The 26,862-nt window shown below is 37.0% G+C and overlaps 1 long non-coding RNA gene across 2 annotated transcripts in view; it reads right to left on the bottom strand.

Moving 5' to 3' along the window:
- LOC141373870 (uncharacterized) overlaps window positions 1–26,862 on the bottom strand; it is a 37,820-nt gene extending 10,958 nt beyond the window's left edge. The window contains exons 1-3 of one of the 2 annotated variants that reach the window (XR_012380247.1): window positions 26,673–26,862; window positions 23,861–24,043; window positions 19,159–19,203 (exon numbers count right to left, since the gene is read on the bottom strand). This is a non-coding gene — a long non-coding RNA (uncharacterized lncRNA). Of the gene's footprint in view, window positions 1–19,158; window positions 19,204–23,860; window positions 24,044–26,672 lie in introns of those variants that run through there. The other variant, XR_012380246.1, reaches the window with a different exon arrangement.

Below are 26,862 nucleotides of genomic sequence, written 5' to 3'. Positions count from 1 at the left end.
TCGGCTCAGGTCACGATCCTGGAGCCCCAGGATCGAGTCCCACATCGGGCTCTCTGCTCGGTGGGGAGTCTGCTTCTCCCTCTGACCTTCCCCCCTCTCATGCTCTCTCTCTCTCTAATAAATAAATAAAAATCTTTTTAAAAAAAGAAGGAGCAAAAGATGTCAAGAGGGTCACTAATTTATTGTTAGAATTGTTAGGATAAATATTAATATGATTTCCCTAATTTGCCATTGAAAATTAATAATCCCAAATGGTGTTTGTAATATGGAATTTCTCATAATTTGAAAAAATTGTTTATCTCTACGAAGCTCTCAAATTTACATACCATTGTTTAACTGACATAAATTCATAGTACTCATAGAAGTGTCATTGGAATATTTATCTTCCTAATAGCTAGATGCTCAAACTTATATTGAAGAAATCAGAGTTAAGCTACTTCAAACACTTGGAACAACCAAATGGCAGCTACGGATGGTTCATTGAGGACTGATGATGACATCTACCATTGAAGACTGATGATGACATCTACCTTTGAATTTGGCTTTTCAAGTGCTTTCATGAATTACCAATTTTATATTTTACTCACATAATGAAAAAAATCAATGCAACTGTTTATAGAGAATTTAGGCCTTAAGCTGTTTTGTTGTATGAGTGAATACTTTCCATTTTGATTTACAGGTCCTCTCATAATACCCAGTCCTGATCTGAATTTAGTCTCACAGCCAGCTGCAGACAGAGCTGAGTACTTCTCATCCTCCCCATGTGAGGCTGTCATAACTCTACCATGTGCCATCCACCCAGCAGTTCTCATCAGTCTATAGAAAAACTTTCCTTTGATTCCTGCCTCCATGGAGCTTCTGCTCTTCAGTTACCTTGATCTAGCGTAGGGTATGAAGTAGGGGTTGTGGATAGCATGCTTCATAATTCCCAGACTGCTGTAAATCATCAGTGATGGGCTTATATTTACTTGCTGGAGGAAGAACTGGTTAACCCAATTGAGGAAAGGTTATTTGAACCTTAAAAATTCAATCATATGCCTGCGTTAAAGTAATTAAACAAGGAGGCCATTAGACTGAGATGGTCAAACCAAAACTTAAGCCAGCAAATGCCTCAAGGTTAAGAAATAAAAAACTAAGGACAACCAATCACAAACAGCCAACTAAGCTTTTCTAAATAAGGCAAATGCTTAAACTATAGCCAATTAAAGTTTCCTTGTTTTGTTTCTGCCTTTTCTTTTCTTTTTTTAAGATTTTATTTATTTATTTGACAGAGACACAGCAAAAGAGGGAACACAAGCAGGGGGAGTGGGAGAAGGAGAAGCAGGCTTCCCATGGAGCAGGGAGCCCGATGCGGGCTCTATCCCAGGACCCCGGGATCATGACCTGAGCCAAAGGCAGACACTTAATGACTGAGTCAACCAGGCACCCTTATTTCTGTCTTTTCCTTATAAAATTCTTTCCTCTGGCTCTGGCTGGTAGAGTACTCTTAACCACTTCCGGTTTGGCCCTGCCCAATTCAAATTAGTTTTTGCTCAGCTAAACTCTTAGATATTTAATACACCTCAATTTATCTTTTAACACATGTTATCAGGCCTTTTTTTTTTCAATTATGAGTTTTTGTTTCTTAAGAACACAAAATGTAAGAACAGGAAACAGAAGATAAGAAAAAAAGATCAAAATGTCAACTGTTAAGATTTAGACAGGAGGTGAAAAAAATAAGGAAAAATGTCCATATAGTTGTCTTCTTTGATTATAAGACACTTAATAGTAAATGTGCATGTCTCTCTCCATTCACAAAATGAATCAAAAGCTAATTTTCTCTGGTGCATGATAATACGCCTCAACAGATAGCCACCTCTGGTTTTAAAGCCAAGGAGAATTTGTGATTTCAAGAATTGTACACGGAGCCTCCAGAAAGGAAAGCTAAAAACAATAGTGCGTAGAGCTTGAAATAACGGAGCATTTATCCCTTCCTCCAACCCCACCCAATGCTTCTCACTTGCAAAGGCATTGTGCTGAGTGAAAGGCTCAGCTTCAACAACTATGGAGCAAGGCTTTCCTATTTCCCTTCTTGACAGGGCAGAAAGTTAACCTAAAACCAAACCAAAACAAAAAACCAACACCTTAAACTTCTCAATCATTAATAAGAATTTATACCAGGAAGGGCAAAACTTTTTGCCCTAATATCTGTGATTATGTCCTGGTCCAGTTCATTGGGGGGTAGCAGAATATTTTGAAATAAGCTTCATTGAACTCCCTAGGACAAAGAGGAGAAGGGAATTTTGGAGTATAAAATTTTTACTATAGAAACACTTTACCAGCAATAGATGGAAGTAAGGCACATATTTGCTGTAGTAGAGATATGGATAACATGCCTAGATTATAGGAGAAAGACTTAAAAGAGTTACGACTCCAAAATAAAGCAGGGGGACCTCTCTTTTTAATTTACATTTTAAATTATTTTTGCAAAGGAACAAGGATGGTATGAAAATTTTCATGATGGATTCTTTGTCAGGGTCAAAAGAGCAGATAAAATACTTAAACTCTTTACGAGGAACCACCTCATAAGCATTGTATGATTCCTGGCGAGAGACACTCCCTATAGCAGGTCAGCAAATGGCTTGAGCTGCCTAAAATAGCTTATATACTGGACTGAGAATTACTTAAGATAAATGGAATCTTCTATAAGAAAATTTAAGATTTTCGACCTATACTTGACCAGAATGATGGTACACAAGAGTAGCTAAAGTGGTGTTTTGTTTTCATTCTTGTTATTGTTGTGGTTTTGAAGAACCAGAAAGACTTTATGGAAGTTTTCAAGTAAACTAAAGGTAAGGGCTGTACTTTCTAGGTGGAATCATCACTGGAGAGACACAGGTATGGCCCCTCAACCGAATTCCTTCATCAAATTTTTCAATAGAGTCTACTAAGTGGATTCTTTTTCTCTCACAAATACATATTTAAATGAACAATTTAAATAAAGGGAATCAGTTCATTATATGTAATATTACCTTACAGAGGCTTATCACAAATGCATTCATTTCTTAAACTGAAAGCCTCTGTAATGTTTTATAACTATAACATTGACTGTATTTAATTATTTTAAGTAGCCCTGCAAAATATTTTAGAATTTAATACCATTTGGTGTTTTATAATATATTTACTTCCTGGTGATTTCCTTTTTGTATTTACTAAGGCTGGGCTGCTAACTATAATTTTGGCTTATAATAATAATTATTATTATAATAATTTTTAAAATCCATAATATGTGTCTAGATGGTTACTGTTTCCTTTTTGATAATGTCTACAATGTTCCAGTATGCCCTAGTTCTAATTCTTGAATTTTGGTCACAAAACAAGAATAATTAGTAGGATCATCAGTCAGAAAAAGAAAATGTAATAATTTCACTTATTTAAGTTTTTCTATTTATTTTTAAAAGATTTATTTATTTTTTTTAGCGAGATTGAGAGAGAGAGAGAGAGAGAGCACGCGGAGGCGCAGATGGAGAGGAAGTAGGAGAGAAGCAGACTCCCTGCTGAGTGCAGAGTCCAAAGCAGGGCTCAATCTCAGGACCCATGAGATCCTAAGCCAAAATCAAGACTCAGACGCTTAACTGACTGAGCCACCCAAGCACCCCTAAGTTTCTGACTATTTAATAAATACATTGCTAATTTAGAGCTTTTGTAATTGTATATCATCAATAATACCATCATCTAACCTGAATATTTTGATTCTTTATGTCAGGTTGATGATTTGCTTAATTCAGCTGGATTTATCCAAGCTAATTTGTGTATTATTTAACACGTGGATGAGTTAAAGGTCAAAGAAAGAAAGCAATCCACTCACTCATAGAAACAGTAAAATCATAAAATCATTAAGATAAGTAAAGTAGGTCCAAAGCAAGTAACAACTGAGGTGGCCAAGGTGTAATTAGGTGCAAGGGAACATAGCCTAAGGGAAACTATTTAAATTCAGCTAAACTTGACTTCATTTTGGGGACAGCCAATTGCAAATGAAATTGTGATGTGTTACAGACCATCCATACCTGTGTATCAAGATGAACAAACTTCCCTACTTTGTACTTCAGGAAGTATATATCCTATAGGGATCCTGATTGGCATAATAAAAGGTATTCAGAAGTTTTTTTAAGTGAAGAATAATTTTATCCCACTGAAATTTTAGTCTCACTAATGAAGAGCATAAAATGTTAACTAACAGTTCTGTGAAATTCCTACGGGGAACTACTGTGATCCATGCTGACAGATTACTGATGAATTACCTCGTTCGGGCAAAAAGCTTAGAGAACTTAGGGCATTGATCTTTAGACATTTTTGTTCATATACTAAATATCCTAAAATAAATTTTAAAAACCACATGTCCCCTCATTTTAAAATTAATATCTAAAAATTTCCATGAGAAGTTTAAAAAGTTAAAAGAATGTAACTTTAACTATGGCATTTTAAAATCAAACTTTTACAGCATATTTAAAAGTTTAAAAGAATGATCCCAGTGTCCTGGGATCAAGCCCCGCATCGAGCTCCCTGTTCAGCGGGAAGCCTTCTCCCTTTGCCTGCCACTCCTAATGCTTGTGTTCTCTCTTTCTCTCTCTGACAAATAAATAAATAAAATCTTAAAAAAAAATCTTTAAAAAAAAGTTTAAAAGACAACTAAAATACTATATAGATTTAATACCATCATTATCCACTTAAAATACATGAAGAAGATTTTCTTCAGTAGTTAGAAATTTTACACTGTTCCTTATTAAACTTAAACTCATATTTCCATTCTGCTTCCACCATCAGTTTTTCTCTGGGGATGAATTATTGAAATAACTTGGCATTCAAAACAATTGTTCAAAACAATCCAATTATATACATTTCTAGAAATTATTTTAATTAAAATTGGTAAATATGGCTGTCTATTTCCATTCAGACTTTCCTCTTCTCACACTTCCCATTGTATTGGGTATTTTGGAGTGGTTGTGGGCATTTTTGGGGAACCAGCTAAAAGGAGGTTGAGTTGGACACAAGTTTGGTGTGTATTTAATGGGTTATTTATGAGGTTGACAATTCCTTCCCTACAGGTAAGTAATAATTAGCTATCTCAGAGTATGAGGAACATCTATACAACTTAGACAACTCACCTTTCTTGACACAAAGGTGCAGGGCTGGAGGTAGAATGATGATATGAACATATCCTGTAACAGCACTAACACCAGAAGCATGTAGATGGTAGAAAAGAAACAAAGCTTGAAATTAATGGAGACAAAAGCTAGGCTATGGAAAAGGATTTGGTTTTCAAAAGCACTGGTCAAAATAGAAGTTCCCACTTAACAGAAATGTAATTAAAAACACAGGAGATGCCTCAGAGAATTAAAAATAGAGCTACCCTATGACCCAGCAATTTCACTACTGGGTATTTACCCCAAAGACACAGATGTAGTGAAAGGAAGGGCCATATGCACCCCAATGTTCATAGCAGCAGTGTCCACAGTAGCCAAACTGTGGAAAGAGCCAAGATGCCCTTCAACAGACGAATGGATAAAGAAGATGTGGTCCATATATACAATGGGATATTACTCAGCCATCAGAAAGGATGAACACCCAACTTTTACATCAACATGGATGGGACTGGAGGAGATTATGCCAAGTGAAATAAGTCAAGCAGAGAAAGTCAATTATCATATGGTTTCACTTATTTGTGGAACATAAGGTATAGCCTGGAGGACATTAGGAGAAGGAAGGGAAAAATGAAGGGGGGGAATCGGAGGGAGAGATGAACCATGAGAGACTATGGACTCTGAGAAACAAACTGAGGGTTCTAGAGGGGAGGGGGTGGAGGGATGGGTGAGCTCGGTGATGGGTATTAAGGAGGGCATATTCTGCATGGAGCACTGGGTATTATATGAAAACAATGAATTGTGGATCACCAAATCAAAAACTAATGATGTATTAATATGGTGACTAACATAACATAATGAAATAAAATTAAAAAAAAAACACAGCGGATATAATTACAGTTTTTTCCCTCTTTCTGATCAAAATCACATAAACTAGAATTTTTTTGTCAGTCATGTATCTGTAGCAATATTACAAACAGCATTTGTGCCTGTGAGTAAAGTCACACGTTTTATGCACCTAACTGTCAATAGTAATTTTTAAAATTGATCAGTCGTGTTGGGGAAATCCTGAATCATATTCCTGTTCTTTCCATAATAATAGCATATTGAAATTATCATTATACAAAGAGGCTATCAAACAGTATTTAGGCAAGAAAAATGAAAAAAATGTTAGAGATGTGTCAGCACTGATGTGGTCTGAATGTTTGTGTTCCCTTAAATTCATACGTTGAAATCATAATGTCCAATGTGATGGTATTGAGAGGTAGGGCCTTCAGAAGGTGAAGGTGTAGCCCTCATGAATGAATTAGTGTTCTTCTAAAGGAAACCCCACAGAGCTCCCCAACCCCTTCTACCATGTGAGGACACAGCCAAAAGGTACTGGCTACGAACCAGGAGGAGGACTCACACCAGAACGTGAGCACACTGGCATCTTGATCTTGAACTTCTCAGTCTCTAGAACCATAAGAAATAAATTGCTGTTGCTTATAAGCTACCCAGCCTGTGTTATTTTGTTATAGGGCAATCTGAATGGACTAAGACCAGCATTTAATTAAAATATAATATTTCTAGATTTAGAAATATTTGTGTTATTTCTTAGCATTATAAAACATTTGTAATGTTTTCCAATTTTCCATTCTAAATAAATATTTGCATTCAAACTTAAATTTCTATGCCTTTTCTTAAAGAACACTTCCCCTCTCCCCAAATTATTTAAACCTCAAGCCTAATAAAAGCTGCCTCTACTTTGATTTATGGGCTTCTGCCCCAGTGGTGATAGACTGCTTTTTCTTCTATGTTTTCAATAATTTTTTTGACTTCTAAAATTCACATACTACAATAGCATCAAAGATCTCAAGGAGACAATAATGTCTTATAGCCACCCAATTTCCTTCTCTAGAGGCAACATCATTACCAGCTTCTTTTTAACCTTCCAAGCTATCCTATATATAAATGTATGTGATTGCACACTTGGTTGACTTTTATTTATACAATAAGGTTATGTGCATTTATTTTGGATTTGCCCACATTTGGTCTAATTGTGTGCATTATACTTGAAATTTTTTGGTTTTCTGTAAAAAGGGCAAAAATAATCTATAATTTTGTATTGACAAGCACACAATTGGAATTTTCTGATAAAATCTGCATCTGTTCTTAAATCGTAGTCAGTCAGGCTACAGTAAAAGAGGCTTCTGCCCCAATCTATAGCACATTTCAATTTAGAATATCCCCAAATGCACCAAAATAGCCTGTTCTAATGTACAGTCTTCTCTTAATGGAGATAAGATTAAGTCAAAGAATAAAGCACCCTAGAGCCTTGATTAGGGATGTTTCACAGATACCAATTGTTTTGGGCTCATGAGTTTTTCCTCCCAATATTTTTTTAAAAAGATTTTATTTATTTATCAGAGAGAGAGAGAAAAAAGAGAGAGAGAGAGAGCACAAGCAGGGGTAGCAGCAGAGGAAGAGGGAGAAGCAGAAGCAGACTCCCTGATGAGCAGGGAGCCTGATGCAGGGCTCGAGCCCAGGACTCCGGGATCATGACCGGAGCCGAAGGATGATGTTTAATCCACTGAGCCGCCCAGGCGCCCCTTTCCTCCCAATTTTTTAATTTGAAAATGTTCAAATGTATGTGAAAGTTGCAAGTAAAGTACAATGAATATCCATTCATTCTTTCTATATTTACCAATTGTTAACATTTTACATTTGCTTTCTCTGTGTTTTTAATGAATAATTATTATAATAGTAAGTGTACATTACTATTATTGCTGAACCATTTGAGAGTAAGTTGCAGAGATATACCACTTGACAAACCCTTAAAATCACAGACCTATGCTTTACTGGCTTTGTCAGGTCACGAGGAAACGTTCTTATCTCATCTCATCTATTTCCTCTCAAAGCCATTGTACTTAAATGTGAAAAGGCAGAACCTTGAACTTGCTATCCATCTCTTTGCTAGGCATGCTGAAAAGAGGCTAAACAGTGATCTCATTTACAATTTTCACTACTTTCCTTAATTCTGAATTAAGATCTGGAGACATATTTTTACCTTCCTGCTGTTCTTTTCTGAGAAAGCAGCCTGGAGGTTGGCACTTGGGGAAAACCCACATTTATTCACGTACCAATGTCCTTTCTTGTTGCACATGTCATGGGTGTCTATCATACACTCTCCATTCCAGATCATGGTTTTCAAAGAGATCACTGAAACAAAACAAGACAAAACAAAAAATCTCTTCTCTAATAGCATGGTGAGGGGATCTTTGCATAATTCTGCCTTGCAATGACCATTTGTCATTCAATGACCCTTCTTTCATTTGGGAAGAGGTGGTTTTGACAAAACACACCAGGAAAAAGTGGAACCATAAGGCTCAGATCATTTCCTTGAGAAGAGATAATTTGTGTATACTACAACAAGCAGAGGGAAGACATGTATGAGATGTTCTTCAGACTTTTTATCTTTCTCTATGTCACAAGAAATTTTGCATACTAACTGCTTGGTAATATTTCTCCTAAAGAACATAGGGAAACTGTCAATCAGTGCCCCAAATGAGAAAGAAAAAGCTGTAATTGGTTGTCATATGTCAATCACCTCAGATATAAAAGATGGAGGCAGGTCACTAAATTTGGGGAAGGAAGATCTAATTAAAGCCATGAGGCTTGACACAAACTACTTTGTCTTTTCCTCCTAAGAAAAGGCAACTCTATTGCCAGAAGCATGAGCAATTCAAATCAAGGACCCTACAGCAGACAGCAAACTAAATTAGTTTACTTGAGGGCAGTTATATATATTATATATTTAAATGGAGCAAAACCATGGACAATTTCATGTTATTATTTCACAAAGCTTCATTACAGGGGATGGTGTAAATGAACTGTCTGTACAATAAAATACAACATCCAGATATTCATAATGGCATTTCCTATCTGCACTTTTTTTTTTTTTCCAGTTCCTTGTATAAAACCACTCCCCTCTATATTCATTCCTGCCCTGAAAGAGTCACCCAGGCACCCCTCTGGACATCTCCTTTTAGATGTTGATGTGTGCAGTAATCTTAAAATTGCATCAAAAATTTCAATATGTCCTAAACATGGTCACTCAATCTGTTTTTGATAACTACTCAGAAAATCGAGAATTACTTAGAAATTCTTCCCTTGCCTTCATGCTTCACTTAGATTCAGCCACCAAACCCTGTCAGTTCTACCTTCTAACTATATTGAACCTGACCTCTTCTCTCCATCCCACTGATAGTGCTTTTCTTCAGGACTGTGCAATTTCCTGCCTGTTTTACTACAATCTCTTCTACATTGGTCTAGCCCTCTTGTTCTTCTCCAACTTATATTCCATTTTGATTCCAGGACTACCTTTTAAAAAATGCAAAATTATCATGTCTTAGCTCTTCTTAAATTTCTGCAAAAGCTCTACATTGTATTCAGGAAAAAAAAAAACAAAGCCCTTTAGTATTACATGAAAATTTCATCATGATTTGGCTTTGGTCCACTTCTCTGTCACTTTCTCAACATTAACATTCTGAACTTTTGACATTTACATATTCTGCTATCCCAGGCCTTCATTGCTTGTGTGCACACTATTCGCTCCAACATCCTCCTTCCTTTTTCTCCCAAGTCTGCTTTTACTTGGCTGACTCCATTCTATAAGATACAGTTCAAAACTGATATCTCATCCAAATAGCCTCCCCTGAGATGCCCCTGCTTCCACAATATTTGAAGTAGATATCCTCCTCTCCAGTTAATAATTCTCTACATAACTTGAGGGGCGCCTGGGTGGCTGAATTGGTTAAGTGTCTGGCTCTTGATCTCAGCTCAGGGGTCGTGAGTTCCAGCCCTACATTGGGCTCCATACTGGGCATGGAGCCTACCGAAATTAAATAAATAAATCTCTACATAACCTCATCATTACATTTTAATTGATATTTATCATGTCTAAGCAGTTCTTATTCCATCTCATTTTCTTTTCTTTTTCTAAAGATTTATGTATTTATTTGAGAGAGAGAGAGAAAGCACACACGTGTTCAAGGGGGCAGAGGGGCAGAGGGAGAGCATCTTCAAACAGACTTGACAGGGAGCATGGAACCTGACTTAGGGCTCCATCTCATGAACCAGGAGATCATGACCTGAGCCCAAACCAAGAGTTGGACCCTTAAGCGACTGCACTGCACAGGCGCCCCCATCTCATTTTCTTTCACTTCTTGACTTTATAACTTCACAACATAGCTCTAGTTATGTTTTAAGATTATTAAGAGGCAGAAATCTGCTGGTTTATATTTGTGCTTTTTTAAAATTTTTATTTATTATTTTATTTTTATTAAAAGAAGTTGGAATATGAAGTTTCTAGGTGTATGTTTTTATTTTGTTTTGATTTATTGATGTATTATTTTTAAGCCTTGGGGTTTTCTGATCCCTTTAGCATAAGGCTCCTGTCCATAGGAGAGAAGAGCCTTAGTAGGGCTTCCTGTCTTTCCCACAGTGGTGACAACTTCCCTCCTCTACATCTGCATCATAAGCGAGGCTTTCACTTGTTTCCTGCCATGTCTTCAATCTCTCACATGAGCATCAAACAAAGATGTGTAAAGAAGAGCCCATGAGTGGGTGTGGATTTCCCCGTATCTGCAATTTCCATGGGTTTTACAGTATCATGCTAGTTGACACTGTGACTCGAGCATTTTGTTAAAAATTGTACAGAAATTCTTCTTACCCACCTATATGGATGTCACATATTTTCATTTGTGCTCTGCCCCAAGTAAGTCAATGATCGCATTCTGTCTCTTGGATTTCTGGTCTTTCCTTTGAGTTCAGGCTAAGTGGTTGTCCTCAGATCTCAGCTTTAGAAAAGTTATGATTTTGAGAATTTTCCACTTTTTTGTTGTTGTTTAGATAAGAGTGATACTCCTCCCATCTTTCAAAATTCATAGCAGAAACTTGAAGTCCAATAATCCAGATATTTTGGATGGACAAATTATGTATTTCAAGCAGAAAAGGATTTCATAACTTAACTAATAGTCATTGAAGAGAGGAAATAAGTGTTCTACCTCAAAATGCTGACTTTACAGAAGGGCTATAAATTTAAGTTTTAATGCTTTTCTAAAGAAAAATCTAAACATTTATTAATTATAATTATTTTTTAAAGATTTCTATGAAGGAATTTTACAATTAACCCTTTTAGAAGCAAATATCCAGTTTCTGTTGTCCATAATCTGATTGATCCGATCATAGTATTTATATATGCATTAGTGTGAGGTTTTCAAATAAACATCTGTCAATCATATACCAATAGTGATTGTCAAAATAGATTGTGAGAGAAAACACATTAAAAAAAAAGCCTCACAACAATAAGAATAAAACTTTCTCGCATTACTTAAAACCACTTTATTAAACTTCTTTGTCCATTAGAGGCCATTGCAATACTTTCTATGTGAATATCTGTCTTAAATATGTTTTTATTAATAAACAAATTAGGTAAATGAGTGTTCTATGACATTAGTACATAATTGAAAAGCCTATTCTATTGGGCATTTGCTCTATGATGCTAATCAATGAATATTCTATGGTTAAATGTTATATACTTTTGGGTTAAAGAAAGTTAAACAGGATTTGTGTTTATTTTTTTTAAATAACCAGACCAAAAGAACATGCATTGTAAATCTCATAAAGTAGACTAATTTTCAGTGTTTCCAAAATGTATTTAATTGCCAAACATTTTAGGAAATGCTGTATATTTTTAACTAGGAGAAAAATGGATGGGTATCCACTATGTGCCAAGCTGTGTGTAAGATTGTAGAGATTCTTACAAATAAATTAGGTTCTTGCCCTCATGGAGCAAACATACATTTTTAAATAGATTCTATTTCTTAAAATAGAGCTAGATAATCATTAAAGATTGTTAGATTCATTGCCATAGAAATTAAAAGAAATCATTTTAAGTATAAAATATAATAAAACTTAAATTAATAGAAAAACAGATTGTATAAGATATGAATACTGATAGGTTAATGTAATAATATATAAAGAATTAACATGAATTAAAGACAAATGTTAAGACCTAGTAGCAAATGAACAAAGACTATAAGCAGGTAAACCACATAAACGAAAATGCAAATAGCAAATAAATATTATTAAAAAATCTATTGCCCCTAGGACTCAAAGCCAAATTTTAGTATCACTTAACATCAATGAATTTGTTCAAATTAAAGAACATCCAAACAAAACAAATAAACACAATATTGACAAAATTGTAATCAAACAAGCTTTTGGGAAAGCATTAAAGGCAATTCCCATCAATATCCAAAACTAAGTCCATCTGCTCATTGAGTAATATTACTGTTGGGAATTTTTTCTAAGGACATAATCCAACAGAATAAAACTATATTCATGATCCAATACATGTTCACTCTGATTTTATTTATAATATTAAAAATTGGAAACAACCTCAATTATCGTAATAAGCAATGGTAAATTAAATATTGTTATGCTAATTTGGCAGTTGATTACAATTTCTATTATGCATCTAACGTAGACAGCTTAGACTTTCTGGAAACAATGACAAAAATGAGGTTAATTAGGTGTGCTGCAGTGGGTTTACAAAATCCTACATTTATGATGAGTAACACTTCATGCTTATGTGGAAAAGATTGTTATTGGATGATTAATTTAGATGGTCTATGGCTGGCCTTAGGGGTTGGTGGCCAGGGTAAGTAGCTGAGCTTAAACTGTGACCTAAAGGTAATTTTGATAAATTAACATGGAAACAATATTTTCCTGTGCTAGAAGCCTGATCTAAAGCAATTTATAAGCATGTTGCATACACCTGTGTAATCTGTAAGTAATCTATCATACTGTTAATAGAGTGGCCATCAAATAGTGGTCAAAGAAATAGATAATGAGTAACATATAAAAAGGGTGAAATAACTATGAAGGGGTACGAAATTCAATTAACTCTTATAATTGAAGGCAATTAGCTGGATTCCATGTGGGTGGTATAGAATTCTGTCTATCTGAATCAGTCGATAAAAAGTTGAAAAAATTAATATAAAGGTGAAATTTGAAATATACCCAGAGAATATATTTTAGAAGGGCATAAAACCATATGGCAGGTAAAAACTATTTCTTTTGTGGTTCCCCTGTTGATGTGGCAAGCAGCATTGGTTTGGAAAAAGAAGCATTAATCTGATCCCACATTCTCATCCTCAAATTCAGACTAATTACCCAGATCTGTAGCTGTATCTTAGTTTTGAATCTTTACCCAAGGAACCTGGTCCTGCTGGAGATAGTAATTTTCACTCTGTAGTTGGATAAATGACTTTGCAAACACAGAAAATTGTAAAAATAAGTAAGGAGATGATGAAATAAATCTATAGAAAATATTAATACTGCTGTGGTCCGTTTATGTGGAACATATTTTAAGTCACAATAATAATGTATTTTTCTTATACATAGTTTTGAAATGTCCAAGAGATGTCATGTTAGAGATTGTCTGACATGTTAGAGGATCTAATTTTTTGCCTTGTTCCTTTAATTAGGAACGCCTGATTGCCACTTGTGACTTAAATCTGACATGCATTTGGGAATGTAATTAATTAAGCTTAAAAACAGTGTTAGAATGCTTACTAAAGTTGTAAATTCAATTTGTTATATTTCTAAAAGCTACTTAAGAACTTACAAAGACTGCTTTAGTTTATAACCTGGCCTTATTAGGAATATGATGTACTTGAGGAAAAAAATTAAATTTGCATATGTAAGTTAAAATGTCTAAGGAAATTTAGTGAAATAAGACTTCTTGCATGGGTTTTAGTAATGACATGAGATCATTTAATATACTGAGTTTATTAAAATTAATAAAAATATAAGTAAAAGTGATTGTGCTTATTTTTAATAAAAGTGATTTAATTCATTAATCAAGTAGCAAAAATTCTAAGTTGAATTTAGAGGTTTAAGTAAAATTTAGTCTTTTAATTAACTACAGTCACAAATTGCATATTTAGACAGCTCTAAGTGGTTCACTTTGCATATAAAAGCCCTCCCTTGGACATTAAAATATTCACTGACATGCTAAGCCCAATGATAATTGTCAATTGAACATGACAACATGACAAATGCATAAGTCACTCTGGAAAACCCATTCCATTATACCATTTGCATTTACACAGTGACATTGCTTGCATTTTAAATAAATATTAAATTGAAAAGGATCATATTTGTTATAGAAAATTTGTAAGTTAAAGAAATGTGTAAGAAACAAATAAACATTACCAGTCATCTGCCCAAAGATAATCACTGTTAATATGCTGGTGTATTAGCTCTCAGTCTTTTTCTATATTTTAAGCATTAGCAAACTATAATACATTAAAGTAAATCAGCAGCCTGTAGTACATACTGCACATACAGCTTTTTGTAGATTGCTTTTAAAATTTTAACTTTTTACAATGGCAACGTTTGCAGATTTTCCACATCCAGAAGAACGAGCCAGGAGGCTTGGGTGACATTTGATGCCATGTGACGGAGGGAGCGTAGGATTTGGTGTTAGCAAATTAAATCCCGCTCTCAGTGTTTACGACAAGGCAGGAAGGCTTTGGACAAGCTCCTTAGCCCCCCTTAGCCTCAGTTTCCATGCCTGTGAAGGGAAGATGATGATGGCTGCCTAATTTGCTCGTTGGAGAACTGAGGCAGCTATATCTACAGGATACAGGGCAGCAACTGATACTTGCTAATAACAGTTATCTTGATGCTCAGAGTCCTAGAGATTGGTGTCAGTAGTGATTTTTGGCTAAATTTGTGATCTGAGCTGCCTCTGAGGCCAAGGAATTTCAGAGACAGGGTAGGAAGTCTTCCTTGTGCTCTCAGTTTCACATTCAGCTAGCCAGAGCTGTTCAGTGTGATTGTCAGCAGCTGGGGGTGGGTTTTAATAGCTATGCAAAGGGACCACAGACTGGCTCATGGCAGGAAATTCAAAATCAAGAAACAAACCAAAGAAAAAACGGTTGAGGGTCATAACACCTGGGTTTGTAGGAACGTATTTGTCCCAGCTCCTTTTATGCATAGTGAGAGACGCATGATTCAGAAGGACAAAAACAGGTGCTTTGGAAACTCAGCAAGCACTTCGGACCCTGGAGAGCAATAGTTAGGCTGGAGAAATACTAACAGGGTGGCCCTCGACTTTCAATAGGAAACTCGGAAGCTGTGTTTGCGTGAGTCCAATTAGTGTAGCTGGTCACGTCCTGTCAAAACGTGGAATTGTAAGCAGTTTTTAGAAAGAAATTATTTATGTAATCCTAACAATTGTCCATGTCCTGTTGTGTTTGGAAACAACGCTTTCTGTGAATGTTTCTTCTCAGAAGAGAAGCATTTCACTTTATGTACAAGACATTCTGTCTTCTTAAAAGAAAACAGCCTCACAGAAAGACATCCTAGCAATGATCAGAAGCCAAATTATTTTCCACATATACGTTCTGATTTCCAAGTATTCCCATCCACCTTTGCTTAGAAACCCTCCTGCCCTTCACCTGAGGCTGCCCTCACCGCCAAACTTCTTTGACAAGCTTTTTGCTCTTACTTATCCTTGTGCTGATATCCAGTGTCAGAACGTTGTGAATTGTGCTGGGAACACCGTGTAATTACATGGGCTTTCTGTGCTCCGAGTTACTTCCCCGATCTCATCACGATACTTTTCTAACGGGGGAAAAGAAACCCAAGATATAAGACATCAGTGGGAAATTGGCACCATGGATATTGGAGAACCAATGATGGTATATTAAACTTCAAAATGAAAGAAGGATACTGATGGCAAAATTCACTTGCTTCCACTTTCAAAGGTCAACAGGTAACATCCCGGAAACGGGAGTGATTTTTCAAGTGATGTGTAAATACTTCATGTGCTTAGAAATGAATGTTGTAACCTAATCATTGTGGTGACCATAAATTTCCAGACATCATTGCTCTCTGTCTTCCCCCTTATATCTGAGAATCTGCACGATGTGTAGACTACAATAGGTTTCCAGCTAAAGTAGACGATCAAAGTCATGCTTCAGCATTTTTTTATTAAATATTTTAACACAATTTTTACTATGTTCAGATTAATAGGACTGAAAGAAAGTGGGGTTTTGGATATAAATATATTCTGCTTTGTGATTTGAAAACAATATTTATCCTCACAAAGTCCAGTAAGTTGTTTTCAATCAATTAGCATTTTATTGGTAGCGGGGCTAAGTGTTGAAAGAAAAAATGGGAACAGCATTAAAAATTTAAAGCAATCTATTTTGGTATCAAATGACATTATTGAGGTTATCTGATGTTTGCACTTTTGAAACTTTCCAATTCAATGTCTTTTCTACATTGACATGCAAAGATTTATTATAGAAATTAGAGGAAAAAGAAAAACACTAAGAATTACTGAAGTGTACAAGTCATACGATTTTAGTCTTTTAAGCACGTACGAAGGGTGCTTTAAAAATGTTGCATAATAAGTAACATAGTAAAAGTAATGTTTTTTCTTTGTGTAAAAATGCTTTGGGAATCAAGAGCTTTGTCTTCTCTTAGATCAGTAAAAATAATTTTCACTTCATTAGTTAAAGATGGAGAATTTATTATTCTTACTATTGTGGCTTTGTCAAAGGTAGCTTACCCTGGTCAACTCTTAGATCATCAATTTTGATGGACTAGACTCTGAAGTTAATTAGGGATTCTTTTATTTTTTTAAAGATTTTATTTATTTGACAGAGAGAGCACAAGCATGGGGAGCAGCAGAGGGAGAGGGAGAAGCAGACCCCCCTGCTGAGCAGGGAACCCGAGGTGGGACTTGGTCCTAGGACCCTGGGAACACGACCTGAGCCGAAGGCAGATGCTTAACTGACTGAGCCACCCAGGCGCCCCTTAATTAGGGATTCAAATTTTTTTTTTTTAAGGATTTTGTTTATTTATTTGAGAGAGAGACAGAGAAAGACAGAAAGAGCACAAGCAGGGGGTAGGGACAGAAAGAGAGGGAGAAGCAGGCTTCCCACTGAGCAGGGAGTCCGACATGGGGCTCGATCCCAGGACCCTGAGATAATGACCTGAGCTGAAGGCAGAAACTTAACTAAATGAGCCACACAAGCACCCCAGGGATTCCAATTTTTAAGAGGTCCTAATACACTGGCTGCGACCACTTAAAAGTATCTTCCAATAATAATACATGTATCTTCAAATATTCATTTCTAAATAGGTTCCCTTTAAAAATACGAACATTTTTGTTTGCCTGGGTTTCTACTTTGAAGAATCAGGTTTGTCCTCAGAGGTCAACACTCATCATTGTCTTCTGGAGATGATTAACTCAAGGTCAGTTGACCTAATTGGTTAGATCAGAGTGATGACTCAAGGCAGAGGGTTCAGCCTGTGTGCTACAGCCCGTCACCTTCACAAAGAGAAGAGTTCTGACAGCCACAACCCACGAGCTCTAACACTAGCATTCTAATCTACGCCACTGGCCACTGAGAACCTAGGGAAATTGGGAAATAGGGAAAGCGAAGGCTTTGTAGATCTGCCAGAAGAAGTGGAAACCTGCTCAAGTTTATGTTTTTGTGTCATGACGGTCATTTTTAAAAAATTTTTTTTAATTTTATTTATTTTTTTAATTTAAATTTTAGGTAGTTAACATATGGTGCAATATTGGTTACAATGGTCAGTTTTGTATACAAAGAACAGCATACTCATTTATAGCTCTAGATCTGCCTCTGCTAAAGCTGTGGCTTCTAGGATGGACTACCTCTAGAAAGAATAGTAGCCTCTGGTAAATGCAAATGGTTCTTTTCCTTTGTACATAAGGCAACATTTTGACTGTATGGCTTAGTCAAGGAATAAAATAAAGAGCAGGTGCAGGGGCACCTGGGTTGCTCAGTCAGTTAAGCCTCTGACTCGGTTTTGGCTCAGGTCTGGATCTCTGTGTCATGAGATTGAGTCTCGAGTCAGGCTCTGTGCTTGGTGTGGAATCTACTTGAGATTCTTTCCCTCTCCCTCTGCCACCCCTCCCACTTCCCCCCTGCCCCGCTCACATACATACTCCCTCTCTTTCTAAAACAAATACATAAAAATCTTAAAAAAAAAGAATAAAAAGAGCCAGTGCAGCAGCAGAAACAACAGCAAAGATGTATGAAGCAATGAAAGGAGCACAGTCAGCAGGACAAAGGGTAGTTTGCATCAGGGAGTTGGCAAACTATGGCCGGAGAGCCAGCTGCATGTTTTTGTAAAATAAAGTTTCCTTTTCTTTTTTTAAAATTTAAATTCAATAAATTAACATATAATGTATTATTTGTTTCAGGGGTTAAAGTTTTCTTTTTAATTGTAAAATAGACGTAACATAAAATTTACCATTTTAACCATTTTTTAGCGTACAGTTCAGTGGCATTAATTATATGAACAATGTTGTACAATCATTACCACTATCCATTTCTAGAACTTTTCCATCATCCCCAACTGCAACTCCATATCCATTAAGCACTAACTTCCCATTTCTTCTTCCCTGGAACCCCTGGTAACCACTATTCTACCTTCTGTCTCTATTCTAGATACCTCATATAAGTGGAATCATATATTGACTCTTCTGAGTCTGGCTTACTTACCATGCTTTCACGTTTCATCCATGTTGTCGCCTGTGTAAATAAAGTTTTATTGGAACCCAGCCAGGCCCATTCACTTGCACATTGTCTAAGGATATTTTTACATCACAATGACAGAGCTGAGTAGTTGTGACAGAGACTTCAGGGCCTGCAAAGCCTAAGAGGTTTACTCTGGACCCTTTACAGAAAAAGTCTAAACCTCTGGTTTAGATGAAAGAACCACAAACACCTCCTTGTTTTTCTAAAAGCCTGTTTCTACTGTTACTTGCCTATGGTGACTTTGGCTTATTTCACAGTCTGATAAATAGGATTAATGAACTGTTTATCACAGTGTGGTCGTTCACAGACTCACATGTCAAGACTTAAATTTTCCTTTCCTGGATCCGGGTTACAGTGAAGAGGGCTCATTTTTGCGTTTTACTGATACATGTCTTACCTGAGGATGTGTGAGCCATAGCTGATTCGTGGATCTTGGGGCAGAAGTCCTAAAACATGACAGACAGTTGCAGAAGCAAAATGATCAACGTTTCACTGCCTCTGTCCTTGTTCATTGTGTGTTTGTAGGAAAGATCTCAATGTTTACATAGCACGTAATGACAAAAAGCATAGGTTTTTGCTGGAAAGTCTGAAAAATCATTTTCTACCTGAACTATTTGGTAGAGTTCATTATTTTATTGTATTATATTAAACATTTGTTAGGAGTCTCCTAATTAGTGCCACTAAATTATATGTTGACAAGTACAGACTAACCTGACAAGAACATTTCTTTCTCTGTTATCAAAGTAACCAGGAAGGAAATTTATATGGTGGTTGTAAAAAAAAACCCACTGAAATGGTGGGTAATGCTAGTTCCCATGAGATCAGGTTTCAATGATCAGTCCCAGGTTAGCAAAATGTGCAGTGTGCGTGGGGAACATTCCATATAAGACAGCGCCCAGTTTTATCCTACATAATAAACATGAAAAGATCTCAGGGATGTTTTATAGAAACCATCAAGGTAATAATAACAAAACAGTAGTAGACTGTGCCAGGCATTATCACCAAGGACTTGGCATATATCAACTCATTTGGTCCTTGGGCAAATCTATGAAATAGGAATTATCATTGTTATCCTCATTTGACAGAAGAGGTATTTGAGGTGCAGAAGTGAATATTTCTAATTTTACTCTGCAGGTAGAAGTGGCAGTTGGCTACAGAGCAGCTGCTATGTCTATTCTGTTTTGGAGGTCACGTTCTCAATCCAGAAACCCAGAATGCCCCTTCCTGTGTGGACCATGTCACTGGGTCACAGGGGAAGATCATGATGGAAGTGATGGGTTGGTGACCCTTCTCTCCTCTGGAGTGTCCCCATGCCTGTGTCTCTGTTGCTAGGCTTGCCTCCGCCAACCTTCCAAGGTATCTTCACCGTGGAGACTCTGATCCCTCCTCCTGCTTCATCCTTTGCCCTTCTTTCGCTCCTTGACATTCATGCTTCACTGCAGTCGCATCAAACAATTTGGAACTCCTGCAATGTGTGTGTTCCTACCTGATTTCAAAGGCAACTTTTCCTCGATGTGTTGTGCGGCCCTGAGCAACTTACTCAACTTTTTTTCTTTTTGACCATCTTTTTTCTCTTTTAAAACATTTTGGTAAAATACAAGTAGCATAAGATCTCCCATTAGTAACATTTAGCCCCTTCATAATGTGGTACAACCATTACCACTAGCTGGTTCCAGACATGTTCATCACCACAAAAAGGAAATGTCGAGACTCATTAAGCAATAATTTCTCATCCCCCTCCCTGCAGTCCTTGGCAGCCACTAATCTGCCTTCTCTCTTTATAGATTTACCAACTTTGGATATTTCATATAAATGGAATCATATGGTATGTCACCTTTTGTGTCTGGTTTCTTTTACCTGGCATTATGTTTTCAAGATTCACCCAGATTGTAGCATGTATCAGTACATCATTCCTTTTTATGGCTGAATAATGTTCCACTGTATGGATGTACCACATTTGTTTAACAATTCCTCAGTTGACAGACATTTGGGTTGTTTCCACTTCTTAGCTATTGTGAATAGTGTTGCTATTAATATTCATGTGTAATATTTTGTTTGAACACCTGTACTGAGTTCTTTTGGGTGCATACCCAAGAGTGAAATGGCTGGGTCATAGGGTGATTCTATGCTTAACTTATTGAGGAACCACTAAACTGTTTCCCACAGTGGCTGCAGCATTTTATATTCCCAACAATGTACGAGGGTTCCGATTTCTCCACATCCTTATCAACACTTGGAACTTTCTGTTTGTTTGTTTTTTTTAACAGCCATCCTAGTGGGTATAGAGTGGTATCTCATTGTGGTCACTTAACATTTTTAAGCTTTTGAATCTATGTCTGTAACAAGGATGCAAATAACAGCACTTAATTCATAGGATAATATGAGGGATAAATGGGGTCCTGCATGCTTGGGACTTTGCAAAGTGCTCAGCAAATGTAGGCTCTATTCTAATGGCTGCCCTTGGGGCTGTGTTATCTCTGCTGGAAAAGACACTATAGGCAAGGCTCAGATGCTCGGACTTGAACTCGAACTCTGCATTTACCAGCTGTGTGACCTCAAGCATTATTTAACTTCAGTGTGCTGCAGCTTCCTTGTCTCTATGTTCTCATAGTACCTGCATTGCCTGCTTATTTGGAAGATTCAATGATTTGCTGTATGTACAGAACAGTATGGTGCCCAGAGGAGGCACTGTTAGTGTTAACTATCGTTACCCACTCTCTCCACTTCCCAGGATAATTCCTGCTTAATCTCCAGATTTCAGCTGGGGCTTTTTTCCTCTAAGAGAATGTTCTCTTAACCAACACCCTACTCTCCCCTCCCCACCCCCAGCCTGCTCCTACACAAGGTTAAGGTAGATGCCCCTCCTATTTGCCTCCCGAGTTTATTATGTTTGTGGCACTTTACAGATTGCTGCCTATCTCTTTTGCACCTTTGTGTGCTCAATATCTAGCACGGTACTTGTCCATAGTAGTGGCTCAATTATTAGTAGTTAACTAAATAAATGGGATGAATGTTCATCAATTAGTATGATGGTAGAGTAGATTCATTCATCCATAAGAAACTAGTATTTTCAGGGTATAATCTTGGGATTACGTATGCCAGGAGAAATTTGCTCAATACCATGAACTCAAGATACTAAAGAATTTTAAATGAAGACTTACTGGAATTTAAGAAATGAAATTGTACACACTAAATTAATGCATCAAGAGAGGCTAGATACAATGTGCTTTAAGTGCTGATCACAAGGTCCATTTGTGTGGAAAAAGTCAGGAAAAACTGTTAACTGGACACTTGATGTAAATGATGTACATCCAGAAAAAAAAGCCCATAGTATACCTATTTTAAAGGGGCTCTTGAGATGTTAAATGTAGAAAACTTCCCAGAAGAGAAAAACTGCAAAGATATTTCCCGTGTTATAGTCATTACCCTTGGTTGAGTCCAGGGGCAGAGTATGACAGAGGAGGGGGAAAGAACGTTTTCTGTTATTGAAAACAATTATTTTAAAGCTAAAGAATATTACCTTCCATTAGGTTGGTAGGGACATACAGTGCATGGTATAAACTACGGAAATTTTATAATAATATTGATTCTTAGTTACTGAGGATGGGACAGCTAGTGAAATTAAAAGTTATTAAAGAGGACACATTTAAATTTCTTTTAAGAACGAAATACAAAACAAAATCTAGCTAATTTTATAGATTTTAGCGAACTTGAAATTATATCACTAAGGTGCCTGAATTATTTGGTAAACAGATTGAAGTCTGGTCATTATAGGTTAAGATGACAACAAAGTCTTTTGGGGCTGCTATAACAAAAATGTCACAGACTGGGTAGCTTATAAGGAACAGAAATTTATTTCCAGTCCTGGAGGCTAGAAGTCCATGATCAAGGTGCCAGCATCAGTGCCAACATGGTTGGATGAGGACCCCCTTCAGTAACTTCTCATGATAGAAGGGGGGCTTGGGAGCTTTCTGGGGTTTCTTTTATGCAAACACTAATCTTACTCGTGAGGACTCCATCCTCATGACCTAATCACTTCTCAAAGGCCCCTTCTAACACTCATCACAAGGGGTGGAAGATTCTAACATGAGACTTTTAGGGAAACACAAACATTTGGACCAAAACCCTTAATATACGTTTTTTTTAATTAAAAAAATTTTTAAACGATTTTTTTTTTGAGAGAGAGAGAGAAAAAGAGAGTGCTCGAGCATGGGGGGAGGGGCAGAGGGAGAGAATTTTAAGCAGACTCCCAGCTGAGCATGAAGCCTGTTGGGGGGCTTGATCCCATGACCCTGAGATCATGACCTGTGCTGAAACCAAGAGTCAGATGCTTAACTGACTGCGCCACCCAGGTGCCCCCAAAGCCCTTAATATTTGTTAAATTTATTGTATGTACATAAAATGTGCATTTTATGATCACTTTGGTGTTTATATAGTGTTAGTTCCACATGATCCTTGTTTTCTAAGATGCAGCAATGACAGTTTTCAACTATAGTGACTACTGCTTGGGAAACTAATTAGGAAAATGATGGGTAAATATTCTGTTCCGTATGATCCTACAAGGTAACTTACATTTTTGATAAGAGAGTAAGAGTAATTGGAACCCACATGAACTGAAGAGTTCCAGAAACTAAATATTAGCTTGGTGCCAATATTGGGGCCAGGAGTTGAAGTTTAAATGCCATTTCCCCTCAGCCAAAGTTTCCAGACATATCTTTGTTTTTCTTTTCCTTAAAATAAATTCCATTTTATGAAAAAAGGCTTTAGGTTGGGCAGAGTCTCTTTCTCTTTAAATTATCAAAAGTACCTAATAATGCTATCAATGATTCAGGTCCCTCTGCAGAGCAAATTAAAGAACAGTTTTTGAGAATCTATTGCTTAATTTGCTAGATACTGTTGGGGGCATACAGATTATAGAATGAGTTTTCTGCTCTGCAGGAGTCTTCTATCTGGTTGGCATATAAAACTTATACATAAAAAGGGGCACATAACATAGTGGGGTAAATAGTAGATATTTTGTAGATCACATAGATTGTGTATAAAGTAAGGAAAGGAGGGAGGAGGAAAGAACGGTAAAAGAAAGAGCAAGATTTTTATCCTTACCTAGTGCCCTTTATTGAAACAAGCCAACCTGGTTATGGGCAGTTGGAAGGAGATGATTTAGTTGACAGGCACACGAAATGCTGCCCAGTTAGGAAGCCAAAGTGGTAGCCACTGCGGGCCTGATATGTGATCAGATTCAACATCCAGGATTCTTCTAGAAAAGGCTCTGGACAACACTGAAGTCTATGGATTAAAAAAAAAAAAAGTTGTGGATTTTTCACTGGACTGTTTGGGAACTTCTTCATGGCATAGTGATATTGATGCAGCAAAAATTGTTCTGTCCAAATCACATGAAGCTATGAAGTTACTCCTGTTTGGCAGAAGTAGGATCACATATGGGCAAGCAGATAATGGGATAGTTTGAAAGACAGTCTATGTAAGAGAGAAAGACAAGATGGTGGAAGGAGATATGCAATAGGAAGTTTCAAGTTGAGGGAACCAGAATGAATTGTGGTATAAGTAAGTGAGGGATGTGGCCAAAAACATACTCACCTGTTAATAAAGGTCAAGTCAGATAAAACAGAGAACATGGTCAAAAAAAGTGATTGATCCAGGAAGACAAAAGACACCAAACATGGGGTCTTTACATTTTAGAAGAATACCATTTTGGCTTGGATGACAGAATGGATCCAGAGCCCCATGAGAAATTTCCAATGATACTCAAGTTTCAGGGTTGGTAGAGTCACCAGTGGCCAAGAGGAAGAGAAAAAGGAATACACTGGGCAACCCTCTTGGGTCCCCTCCCTCCTTGGGAGCTTTGTAGTATCACTTTGTTATCACTCAATAAACCTTGCTTTGCTGCCCACCAAAAAAAAAAAAAAGGAATACACTGTGAAAGAACGAGAGGCGTGTAAAGCTGCAAAAAGAGGAACAGGAAAATGAGCTTGTACCTTTGCAAGTGTAGTACATACAGTTTATGCCCCATACAGCTGGACACCAGCAACGAGAGAAGGTGAGATATGCTGAGAACCAAGAGATCAGTGCTAACACAGAGAAACAAAGGATAGCCTGAAAGGGCAAAGTGTGTATTTCCTTCGGGGTAGGATAATGGTGGGAAGTCTTCTGATCGGGAACACCTGCCTATTTGCTAATTTAATTTGTATATAAGTCAATTATATAAATACAGTCTTTCATTTGCTCGTATCAGGGTGGTTCTTAAATTCCAAACCCCATACAAAACTGGAGACCATGTCTAGAAATTCCCTTCATATACCATGTAGCTCCGTACAGTATTGCTAAGATACGCCCTCCATTGTTTCTCTGATGCTGGGGCCAGTATGTTGGGAATCACTCTAATATGAAGGAGAGAACACAGGTTTTACTCTCGTGGATCTGGATTTGAAGCCCCAGTAGCACAAATCGGTAGCTATAATGCTTTGGCTACATTTCCGATCTTTACACAACAAATTTCCTCTTCTGTAAAATGAAAATAGCAGTATAGTAATACTAACTATCAGTTGGTAGTTATTATAAGTGATAATTTATAGAAAGTGTGTAGGGTAGTGTCTGATAATACATAATACTCAGTAAGCAATGTTGTCTTTAGAAGTCTCTAAGGACTTCCAGTATTACTACAAAATGCATTATTGTCTCATTGTTTGAATGTACTATTTTTCTCCCCTCCTAGGAATCAGTGGGGGAAAAAATTGTCACTTTTCACATTCTTTCTTCACTGAGTACAAGGTGATATTTCCAAGACAGGTTATCATGAGTACAATTTACTGTTTTTATGGTATTTTTTTTTCTTTTTCTTCCTCTCATGGCACTGATGCAGGTTGGATTTTTTTCATTTTTGTTTTTATTTTATTTCTATTGGGCAGGTAGGAGCAAATTTGATTCCCTCTTCTTAGAAGAGAACAATAGACAACCAGGATTGTTTTACTTAGGAGTATCTTAATATTTTTTTTAAGATTTTATTTATTTATCAGAGAGAGAGACAGAGGCAGGCAGAGGGAGAAGCAGGCTCCCTGCTCAGGAAGGAGCCCAATGTGGGGCTCCATCCCAGGACCCTGGGATCATGACCTGAGCCGAAGGCAGACGCTTAACTGACTGAGCCATCCCGGTGTCCCAAGGAGTATTTTAAATTGTACTTTAGGTTCATCTTGGATATAAAGAATAAAGGCAGTGACAAAAAGTATCTAAGAATGACAAGTGAACATTTTCTCTTCCCTGTTCAGAGAGACCTCCCGACTATAAGAAATCTCAACCATCTAATCCCATTAAAATCTGTCAATCTTACTGGTCAAAATAATATGTGTCCATTGCTTCCACTTAATGTGTCCCTTCTTTGATCAAGTTTTTCACTTTTAATATAGTGACTTGTGGCAGAATTTAGTGATTTTATGAATCTCTTCTTGACTTCAAAAAAAGGACCGCCATGTTACACAGGTCATATTTTCCTGTCCTCTTCTTCAGTGATTGAATGATGGTCAGTGTTTAGAGAGAGTTGTTACTTTGAGTCCTTCATGCAGATTGCAATAATTCACTTGTGAAGTGTTTAAACAAGGCAGCTGATAAATCACAAAATTCTTCCCTTTCCCCCAGGGATTAGCTCTTGAAACTCACAAGGGAACAGAGGAGATTACTTTCTGATATCTCTTGGAATTTTGTGGCATTTTAAGGTGCTGCTCCTCAGGGGAGAAAAACAAACAAAGCTCAACATCTTTTGTGGGGAGAAGAGCAGATCCCTGAGTAGACTTCCATACACCTTGATTTACAACCATATATACATATATATTTTAAAAATTTCATAGCACACATATCCAGCAGCCTGACATTGAAGGAATTTTTCCTAGGAGTCAATTTACTGTACCTTGAAGGCCCCCATAACTTCATTTGGCTTCCAGCAGTCCCACAGAGGGGCACAAAATGAATGTGACACTGAGTAACCCAGTTATTTCAGTCTCCCGCCAAAGAGCTGCTGAAGAGTTTCATGTCGAGGCTGAGCCTCCTGTAATGATGGTTAACGACTCTATGCTCTAACTAGATGTGGCCGTGGGTTA

This window comes from Callorhinus ursinus, unplaced genomic scaffold, assembly GCF_003265705.2.
Source record: "Callorhinus ursinus isolate GAN/ISIS: 27379988/994484 unplaced genomic scaffold, GSC_fseal_2.0 scaffold12, whole genome shotgun sequence".
Classification (NCBI taxonomy): Eukaryota; Metazoa; Chordata; class Mammalia; order Carnivora; family Otariidae; genus Callorhinus; species Callorhinus ursinus.
Note: the sequence above shows the minus strand (reverse complement) of the source record. Positions and strands in the feature narration are given on the sequence as shown.